Genomic DNA, 8,826 nt, shown 5'->3' with positions numbered 1-8,826 from the left:
TATCTATCTATCTATCTATCTATCTATCTATCTATCTATCTATCTATTCATTCTCTTTCTAGGAAATCTTGCCTATCACATTAAAGATCATCAAGGACTTTCAAACTTCTGTTTCCAGCCTAGCCCTCTCTTACATGCTCTAAACCCTCCTGCCTGCTTTGACATCTCTAAGGCAACTCAAAGTCAAGTTAATGAAATTGCTATCTTCTCACCTTCCCTGACACCTGCCTCCAAATCTGGCCCTTTTCCAGTGTTTCATATTTCAGTGAATTATTCCTCCATCCCATCTAGTTGTGCTGTTAAGACATGAGGAAGAGATCTTGGACAGTTTCCTTTTCCTTATTCCGCTGCAATCCCTGACCCTACCTCCTTGTATATTCTCTCCATCAGCAAGTACTGTAGTTTTACCTCTTAAGTCTTTTGACCCTATTTACTTCTCATCATTGCCACTGAATTAGTTTAAGCTACATATCATGTTTCATCTGATCTACTGTAACAGTCTCCTAAGTGGCCTCTGTATATCTCCTCTAATCCTCCACTCAAATCTGCTCTCAATACCCCAGGCTGAAGTGACCTTCCAAAGATCAGATCTGAGCATGTCAGCCCCTTCCTTAATTCTCCTCCATAGATTCTTACTGATTTTAGGATAAAGACTCTAATCCTAAATAAAGCCTAAAGGACTCTCTGTGTTTTGGCCACTGTCTACCTCTCCTGCTTCTTCTCTACCACAGTGATCTTGACTGTGCTCCCCAACCAACTGGCTTCTTTCAGTTTTTGGAAAATGCCCCACTTCCTTCTTTTTTTTTTAAATAAAGTCTCACCCTGCCACCTAGGCTACAGTGCAGTGGTGTGATGATTGTTCATTGCAACCTCAACCTCTTGGGCTCAAGCTATCCTCCTACCTCAGCCTCCCAGGTAGCTAAGATTATAGGCATGTGCTACCACACCCAGCTAATTTTTGTATATTTTGAGAGACAGGGTCTTGCCATGTTGCCCAGACTGGTCTCAAACTCCTGAGCTCAAGCACTCCTCCCGCCTCAGTCCCCCAAACTGTTGGGATTATAGGTATGAGCCACTACTCCTGGTCCCCTGTTACCTTCTTGCCATAGGATCTCAGCATATGCAGTTCTGTTTGAGATATTTTTTCCCACCTTTAAATCACACTCTCCTCCAGGTTAACTCCCATTTATAATATCTATAGATTCTAGCTTTGCCACGTCTTCAAGAAAACCCCTTTTTCCCTTTAAATACACACTCTGTTTATAATTGTATAAAACTGATTATGTCACTGCCACTTTGTCCCCCAGTGAAAATAAGATCCATATCCTCAGCACTGGGCCCTACATAAATATTTTTGAATGGATAAGTGAATGAATTACTCAATGGTTTCCATTTACTTTTATAGAATCAGGAACATAATAAGTCATAAATGAAAATTTGTTGAACACTTTGTGAATTGTTGCCTAATGTGCATCATCATTTCATCTGTTCTGAATGTCTATTTATGGCCTTTAAAATGAGGTTTATATTTTATTGAAATTATAGTATAGACAATTTTAGATAAACTCTCACTGTGAGGTCAAATTATTATTTCTTTTTTATTTTTATGTATTTCAAAAGCCTTTATTCATTTTTGGTCAGAGAAAAGGACAATCTCAAGGTCAACTTTTCACTTAATTATACATTTGAACTTACAGGATTCACTGCCCTAGATACTGTACCTACTGACAACACAAAATGAACTCCCTCCTAGTCCCTAAAGTTGCATGTTGAAAGAATAAGCAGAGTCCCTTGCAATAGCCAACACTGGTACTTATCCTAGGTATAAGGTGAAATAGAAAAACAGAAGCAAAAATGGCCAAGAGCATCATAACTTGATAGCCCGACAAGTACAAATATCACTGGAACAAATAAAGTTGTAGGCACTAAATTTTTTTTTAAAGGCAAGTTCATAAGCATAAAAAACTTAAATTGGTTGCACAAGATTAACTACTCTACATGTGAACACGTGTGCCAATCCCAGTAGTTAAGCTGGAGACAAACATCCTTAAATCCAATTAACTATACTGAATGCAAAATTCAAAGTTTGTGTTTACGCAGGTCCTCTAAAACCTAGAAATGAAATTATTTCTTTTCAGTGCACCAGGAAAATCTACTGTAATGACACGAGTCAGGCACACTTGGATCAACATTAACATACCTCAGACTTACCTTTTCCACTATTCCTTCCAACGTCTGAATATACAAATGCTTACCTACTCGAATTTATTCACTAACTACATTAAAATGATATTTACTATCATGACTTTTTCTAAACTCACATGGCATTTGCAGTTAACTGTAATACAACTTCCTCAGAATGCCCAAATAGAAAATATTTTGTTCGGTGTTGTGATGGCTGTGACATAACACTAACAGAATATAACTAAATTAGTTACTCTGCCACTACTTCAAATTTTAATTGAACTTTTGATCATACTTGAATGGATAATCTCATACCTATCTGTGAAATTCCTTGTGTTATAATTACTTTCAATACTTTATAGCTCCTACCACAGTTTTACAGTGTTCTTTTCTATATTTATTGGGATTTTTACTAAGAGAATTAACATCATGGTGTTATGATTATAATTGCATATAGCAATTCAAAGAAGTAATTAGCAATTCAAAAATGGCTTTCCAGAGACAAGAACAAAGCAAACGAAGCTACTAACAATCATTATGTTACAATCCAGAGGACAAATTGTCTACTAGAAAGCTTCCAGTGATCACAACACTGTGACTTTGTCTCAGGAAAGTGTCGTCAGATATCCAGAGGGGAAAGAACATCATCCGAAGATGTGGTGGAAGCTTCAGTTAACAGAGAGATAAAGCCTTAAGAGCATGGAATATAGCTACATATTGGGAAACAGGGTGACACTGTGGCTGGCTATTTATCAAGGACCACAGTTTCTCCCTATGGATCACTTCTCCCTGCAAAACAAACTGTGCCTTAATTATTGCTTATTTAAAATTATATTTTTATGGAGCGATGCAGTACCTGACACAGAAAAATAATCATATAAGGAAGCATTTATTTGAGGTTTAATATAAAATCATACAAATAAAATGTGTGTAAACACAAATCCACATTGAGTCATAACATAAATAGCAAAGAACAAAGTAAAAACAAAGAACATGAATTGGCAGCTATATACAGTTGCACACAATTGTGTCTTGTACACTAGAAAGTCTTCTACAAAATAATCATCTTAGATCAACAAAAGACCAATCTTCAATGTCATCCTGCAAGATGGGTTATTTTAGCATCTCCTCCTGTTTTCTCCAATGTCCTCCTTTAGTATGACTGATAACTGTTTTGGTGATTGCCACCCCCTGGAGATGCCTTGCAATAAGTGCTCTTTTGGCCACTATAGTCTGCATACACCTGTGCATAGTCATGGTTCCTATAGTTATACCCAGCTTGATCATATCTGCCATAGCCACTACAGTTTTGATCACTCCATAGGCACTATTGTAATTCCCATATCCAAGATCATAGTAGTCACTTGATCATTGATTCCAGTTATGTCCTGACCTTGGTCACGACCCCCTAGGGCTCCCTTATTCACTGGTTGCAGCACCTGTTCTTCCTTTTTGTTTTGGTGTTGCAGCTTCCATACCTCTTTGGATTGTGCACCTTTGATTTCACACTTCCCAGAACCAATTTGATAATAATCTGCTGTCTAACCATTTCTTTACTGGCTCTTCATCTGTATATGTGAGAAAACAAAATCTTCTTCTTCATTTGTTTTTGTATCCATGGGAATTTCAATATTTTCAAACTTTGCAAAGCCTCCAATATATTCTTTAATTTGTTTTACAGAAGTATCTGGGCTCAATCCACCTGAAAAACCCTTTGGCAGGATTTTTCCCTTTTCTTACATTATTTTACTTTAAGTGCTAGGGTACACGTGCACAACATGCAGGTTTGTTACATATATATACGTGTGCCATGTTGGTGTGCCATACCCATTAACTCATCATTTACATTAGGTATATCTCCTAATGCTATCCCTCCCCGCTCCCCCCACCCTATGACAGACCCCGGTGTGTGACGTTCCCCTCCCTGTGTCAAAGTGTTTTCATTGTTCAATTCCCACCTATGAGTGAGAACATGTGGTGTTTGGTTTTCTGTCCTTGTGATAGTTTGCTGAGAATGATGGTTACCAGCTTCATCCATGTCCCTACAAAGGACATGAACTCATCCTTTTTTATGGCTGCATAGTATTCCATGGTGTATATGTGCCACATTTTCTTAATCCAGTCTGTCACTAATGGACATTTGGGTTGGTTCCAAGTCTTTGCTATTGTGAATAGTGCTGCAATAAACATACGTGTGCTTGAGTCTTTATAGCAGCATGATTTATAATCCTTTGGGTATATACCCAGTAATGGGATGGCTGGGTCAAATGATATTTCTAGTTCTAGATCCTTGAGGAATCACCACACTGTCTTCCACAATGGTTGAACTAGTTTATAGTCCCAGCAACAGTGTAAAAGTGTCCCTATTTCTCCATATCCTCTCCAGCACCTGTTTTTTCCCGATTTTTTAATGATCACCATTCTGACTGGTGTGAGATGGTATCTCATTGTGGTTTTGATTTGCATTTCTCTGATGCCCAGTGATGATGAGCATTTTTTCATGTGTCTGTTGGGTGCATAAATGTCTTATTTTGAGAAGTGTCTGTTCATATCCTTTGCCCACTTTTTGATGGGGTTGTTTGATTTTTTTTCTTGTAAATTTGTTTAAGTTCTTTGTAGACTCTGGATATTAGCCCTTTGTCAGACGGGTACATTACAAAACTTTTCTCCCATTCTGTAGGTTGCCTGTTCACTCTGATGGTAGTTTCTTTGATGTGTACAAGCTGTTTAGTTTAATTAGATCCCATTTGTCAATTTTGGCTTTTGTTGCCATTGCTTTTGGTGTTTTAGACATGAAGTCCTTGCCCATGCCTATGTCCTGAATGGTATTGCCTAGGTTTTCTTCTAGGGTTTTTATTGTTTTCAGTCTAACATTTAAGTCTTTAATCCATCTTGAATTAATTTTTTTATAAGGTGTAAGGAAGGGATCTAGTTTCGGCTTTCTACATATGGCTAGCCAGTTTTCCCAGTACCATTTATTAAATAGGGAATCCTTTCCCCATTTCTTGTTTTTGTCAGGTTTGTCAAAGATCAGATGGCTGTAGATGTGTGGTATTATTTTTGAGGGCTCTGTTCTGTTCCATTGATCTATATGTCTGTTTTGGTACCAGTACCATGCTGTTTTGGTTACTGTAGCCTTGTAGTATAGTTTGAAGTCAGGTAGCATGATGCCTCCAGCTATGTTCTTTTGGCTTAGGATTGTCTTGGCAATGCGGGGTTTTTTTTGGTTCCATGTGAACTTTAAAGGAGTTTTTTCCAATTCTGTGAAGAAAGTCATTGGTAGCTTGATGGGGATGGCATTGAATCTATAAATTACCTTGAGCAGTATGGCCGTTTTCACTATATTGATTCTTCCTATTCATGAGCATGGAATGTTCTTCCACTTGTTTGTGTCCTCTTTTATTTTGTTGAGCAGTGGTTTGTAGTTTTCCTTGAAGAGGCCCTGCACATCCCTTGAAAGTTGGATTCCTAGGTATTTTTTCTATTTGAAGCAATTTTGAACGGGAGTTCACTCATGATTTGGCTCTCTGTTTGTCTCTTATTAGTGTATAGGAATGTCTGTGATTTTTTCCACATAGATTTTGTATCCTGAGACTTTGCTGAAGTTGCATATCAGCTTAAGGAGATTTTGGGCTAAGACGATGGGGTTTTCTAAATATACAATCATGTCATCTGCAAACCGGGACAATTTGACTTCCTCTTTTCCTAATTGAATACCTAATTTATTTCTTTCTCCTGCCTGACTGCCCTGGCCAGAACTTCCAACACTATGTTGAATAGGAGTGGTGAGAGAGGGCATCCCTGTCTTGTGGCAGTTTTCAAAGGGAATGCTCCCAGTTTTTGCCCATTCAGTATGATATTGGCTGTGGGTTTGTCATAAATAGCTCTTATTATTTTGAGATATGTCCCATTAATACCTAACTTATTGAGAGTTGTTAGCATGAAGGGTTGTTGAATTTTATTGAAGGCTTTTTCTGCATCTATTGAGATAATCATGTGGTTTTTGTCTTTGGTTCTGTTTATGTAATGGATTACGTTTATTGATTTGTGTACGTTGAACCAGTCTTGCATCCCAGGGATGAAGCCCTCTTGATCATGGTGGATAAGCTTTGCGATGTGCTGCTGGATTTGGTTTGCCAGTATTTTATTGAGAATTTTTGCATCAATATTCATCAGGGATATTGGTCTAAATTTCTCTTTTTGTGTGTGTATCTCTGCCAGGCTTTGGTATCAGGATGATGCTGGCCTCATAAAATGAATTAGGGAGGACTCCCTCTTTTTCTATCGAGTGGAATAGTTTCAGAAGGAATGGTACCAGCTCCTCCTTGTACCTCTGGTAGAATTTGGCTGTGAATCCGTCTGGTCATGGACTTTTTTTGGTTGGTAGGCTATTAATTATTGTCTCAATTTCAGAGCCTTTTATTGGCCTATTCAGGCATTCAACTTCTTCCTGGTTTAGACTTGGGAGGGTGTATGTGTCCAGGAATTTATGCATTTCTTCTAGATTTTCTAGTTTATTTGCATAGAGGTGTTTATAGTATTCTCTGATGGTAGTTTATATTTCTGTGGATCAGTGGTGATAACCCCTTTATCATTTTTATTGTGTCTATTTGATTCTCCTCTCTTTTCTTCTTTATTAGTCTTGCTAGTGGTCTATCAATTTTGTTGATCTTTTCAAAACCCAGCTCCTGGATTCATTGTTTTTTGAAAGGTTTTTTTTGTGTCTCTATCTCCTTCAGTTCTGCTCTGATCTTAATTATTTCTTGCCTTCTGCTAGCTTTTGAATGTGTTTGCTCTTGCTTCTCTAGTTAGTTTAATTGTGATGTTAGGGTGTCAATTTTAGATCTTTCCTACTTTATCTTGTGGGCATTTAGTGCTATAAATTTCCCTCTACACACTGCTTTAAATGTGTCCCAGAGATTCTGGTATGTTGTATCTTTGTTCTCATTGGTTTCAAAGAACATCTTTATTTCTGACTTCATTTTGTTATGTACCCAGTAGTCATTGAGGAGCAAGTTGTTCAGTTTCCATGTAGTCGAGCGGTTTTGAGTGAGTTTCTTAATCCTGAGTTCTAGTTTGATTGCACTGTGGTCTGAGAGACAGTTTGTTATAATTTCTGTTCTTTTACATTTGCTGAGGAGTGCTTTACTTCCAACTATGTGGTCAATTTTGGAATGAGTGTGATGTGGTGCTAAGAAGAATGTATATTCTGTTGATTTGGGGTGGAGAGTTCTGTAGATGTCTATTAGGTCTGCTTGGTGTGAAGCTGAGTTCAATTCCTGGATATCCTTGTTAAGTTTCTATCTCATTGATCTGTCTAATGTTGACAGTGGGGTGTTAAAGTCTCCCATTATTATTGTATGGGAGTCTAGGTCTCTTTGTCAGTCTCTAAGGACTTGCTTTATGAATCTGGGTGCTCCTGTATTGCGTGCATATATATTTAGGATACTTAGCTCTTCTTGTTGAATTGATCCCTTTACCATTATGTGATGGCCTTCTTTGTCTCTTTTGATCTTTGTTGGTTTAACGTCTGTTTTATCACAGACTAGGATTGCAACCCCTGCTTTTTTTGTTTTCCATTTGCTTGGTAGATCTTCCTCCATCCCTTTATTTTGAGCTTATGTGTGTTTCTGCATGTGAGATGGGTCTTCTGAATGTAGCACACTGATGGGTCTTGATTCTTTATCCAATTTGCCAGTCTGTGTCTTTTCATTGGAGCATTTACCCCGTTTACATTTAAGGTTAATATTGTTGTGTGAATTTGATCCTGTCATTATGATGTTAGCTGGTCATTTTGCTCATTAGTTGATGCAGTTTCTTCTTAGCATTGATGGTCTTTACAATTTGGCATGTTTTTGCAGTGTCTGGTAACGGTTGTTCCTTTCCATGTTTAGTGCGTCCTTCAGGAGCTCTTGTAAGGGAGGCCTGGTGGTGACAGAATCTCTCAGCATTTGCTTGTCTATAAAGGATTTTATTTCTCCTTCACTTATGAAGCTTAGTTTGGCTGGATATGAAATTCTGGGTTGAAAATACTTTTCTTCAAGGATGTTGAATATTGGCCCCTACTGTCTTCTGGCTTGTAGAGTTTCTGCCGAGAGATCTACTCTTAGTCTGATAGGCTTCCCTTTGTGGGTAACCCGACCTTTTTCTGTCTGCCCTTAACATTTTTTCAACTTTGGTGAATCTGACAATTATGTGTCTTGGAGTTGCCTTTCTCAAGGAGTATCTTTGTGGCATGCTCTGTATTTCCTGAATTTGAATGTTGGCCTGCCTTGCTAGGTTGGGGAAATTCTCCTGGAGAGTATCCTGAAAAGTGTTGTCCAACTTGGTTCCATTTTCCCTGTCACTTTCAGGTACACCAATCAGATGTAGATTTGGTCTTTTCACATAGTCCCATATTTCTTGGAGGCTTTGTTTGTTTCCTTTTACTCTTTTTTTCTGTAAACTTCTCTTCTCACTTCATTTCATTCATTTGATCTTCAATCACTGATACCCTTTCTTCCAGTTGATCAAATCGGCTACTGAAGCTTGTGCATTCATCACATAGTTCTTGTGCCATGGTTTTCAGCTCCATCAGGTAATTTAAGGACTTCTCTATACTGGTTATTCTAGCTATCCATCCATCTAATTTTTTTTTTTTTT

The 8,826-nt window shown here is 38.0% G+C and overlaps 1 protein-coding gene and 1 pseudogene across 3 annotated transcripts in view; one reads left to right on the top strand and one right to left on the bottom strand.

Moving 5' to 3' along the window:
* CCDC148 (coiled-coil domain containing 148) overlaps positions 1-8,826 on the top strand; it is a 292,285-nt gene that overhangs the window by 22,060 nt on the left and 261,399 nt on the right. The window lies entirely within an intron of this gene.
* Positions 3,498-8,826, bottom strand: part of LOC111546198 — a 13,757-nt pseudogene continuing 8,428 nt past the window's right edge.

The sequence above is a fragment of the Piliocolobus tephrosceles genome, chromosome 11 (assembly GCF_002776525.5).
Source record: "Piliocolobus tephrosceles isolate RC106 chromosome 11, ASM277652v3, whole genome shotgun sequence".
In the NCBI taxonomy this organism is placed as follows: Eukaryota; Metazoa; Chordata; class Mammalia; order Primates; family Cercopithecidae; genus Piliocolobus; species Piliocolobus tephrosceles.
The sequence above is the reverse complement of the archived record's forward strand: the minus strand, read 5'-3'. Positions and strand labels throughout refer to the sequence as shown.